Source organism: Mus pahari, chromosome 11, assembly GCF_900095145.1.
Source record: "Mus pahari chromosome 11, PAHARI_EIJ_v1.1, whole genome shotgun sequence".
Taxonomy (NCBI): domain Eukaryota; kingdom Metazoa; phylum Chordata; class Mammalia; order Rodentia; family Muridae; genus Mus; species Mus pahari.
In genome coordinates, this window is record NC_034600.1 from 8,047,196 (window position 1) to 8,049,283 (window position 2,088).

At 36.8% G+C, this 2,088-nt stretch overlaps 1 protein-coding gene across 4 annotated transcripts in view; it reads left to right on the plus strand.

Moving 5' to 3' along the window:
- The window catches only part of Ttc37 (tetratricopeptide repeat domain 37), a 105,475-nt gene that overhangs the window by 16,941 nt on the left and 86,446 nt on the right, over window positions 1-2,088 (plus strand). The gene's annotated exons all lie outside the window — the stretch shown is intronic.

Below are 2,088 nucleotides of genomic sequence, written 5' to 3' on the forward strand. Positions count from 1 at the left end.
ACATATATATATATATATATATATATATATATATATATATATACATATATACATATATAACTACACGCACAAACCACACACATGTATACATATATGCACATATACACATTCACTCATACACACACACATTTTTGTTGTTTGCTTCTTAGTTTTGTTTTTGATTTTGAGACAGTGTCTCATCATTGCAGCCTAGGCTAGCTTGGAATTCTTGATCCTTCACCTCAGTTTGCTGTATACTAAGGGGTGCAGAGGTATATCACAGTATCTAACAGTTTTTAATAAAATGTATTAACCATGCATATTTATGACATTCATACATAAAACATTCATTGATCATACCCAACAACCTTTTATTCTTTCTCCTTACCTCTTACACTTTTCATAGTCCTTTTAAAAAATAATTAAAAATATAATTGCAACTTTTTCTCCTTTTCTTTCTTTCCTCCAACCCCTCCATGCTACCCCCAAACCTCTCTGAAATACCTGGCCTTCTTTTAATTGTTATCATTGTTATGTATGTATGCATAGATGTTAATTCCTATAGGATACATACATGTATACACACATTTATACCTCTCTGAGCCCTTGACCACTTGGTGTTGAGTTGGTTGATTAGGAACACCTTCCTGGAGAAGCCTGCTCCTATGCTCAGCATTTAGTTGCCTGTAGTTGTTTGACTAGGGATGGGGGCCCATGGGACTTCCTCCTTCCATGTTAACATGGTGGGTTTTTTTTGCTCAGGTCTTATCTCAGCAGCCATATTATTGAGGTATCATAGATGTGCTTCCCTGTAGCTTCTATAAAACACAGTTTTACAGCAGATTTCTTAGTCCTAGGGCTCTTCAATCTTTCTGCCCTCTCTTCTGCATATTTCTCGGAGCCTCAGATGCAGAAATAGTGTTAAGAGATGTATCTCTTTAGGCTAGGCACCCCAAGGTCAGCTGTTCTCTGCATTTTGACCATTCGTGGTTTTCTCTAATGGCCTCTGTTACAAAGAAAAGCTTCTCTAGTGAGAGTTAGACTACATGTATTTTATAGATAGTGAGCTGTGCTGCTTCTTTACTAAGATCTATGCTTTACTGGCCTTGAGTAGTCGATTAGGTTTCTAGTACTGGGTGTGATTTCCCTTCTTTTGAGCATCCCTTAAGTCCAATTAGGCAGATGTTGGTTATCAGCAAGGTGTGAGTGCATCTTTAGGATATCTTGCCAGGCTTTTTGTTGTTGGGATTCCTAGGCTTCAGTAGAGTTAGCATTCAGGGACGATACTTTCAAGTCAGATTGAGTTCTCATCTTCCAAGTCTTGTATCCAAAGTGCATGGTGTCTTCACCAGCAGGGACTTACCTTCAACCTCTGAGCAGCAGCCAAGGACAATAGCAGTGTCCTGTAGTACCTCACTGAAAGGGAGTTTATCATACCTGTTATTAGGGTTTTAGTTAGATAGGGTATGGCTCTTGAGAAAAACATTGTCAACTTAACTTCATTTAAACTATATATATGCGCTGTATCTAATTTTGGATAAATAAAAATAATCTGCTTTCTTAATGTTCCTTCCCTCCTCCCCACTCTTCTCTTTCCCTCCCAAATCCAAGCCCCTGCCCTGTTTTTCCTATTTAGCACCTGCACACTGCTGTTTTCTCTAGAACTCCTTTTTCTCTGTCCTTAGTAATAGACTTTTAAGAATTTATTTCTAAGTATTAAACAGATAAGTCATTAAAAAGGTAAGAGATGAAGTTTAATGAGTGCTCAGAAAAAACTGTTACGTATTTTTCCATTTGGAATTCTTGCTTTGTTATTTGAAAAATCTAACTATGATATATAATTTTAAGTTGACTTTGTTATAAGATTGTTGCCCTTATTTACCCTTATTTGAATAGTTAAATTTTTACAGCCTTTATATTTATAATTGCCATCGATAAAATTTGAGGTAATGAGATAGTAGAGCTCGGTTGTGATGACCAATTTTATCAACTTGATTGGATTAAGAAACACCGAGGTCATCAGCATATCTCTGAGTGTGACTACAGTGCCTCTTCTATAAAGAGTAACTGGGGTCATCAGCTATCATCTTGAGTGTGACTACAGTGCCT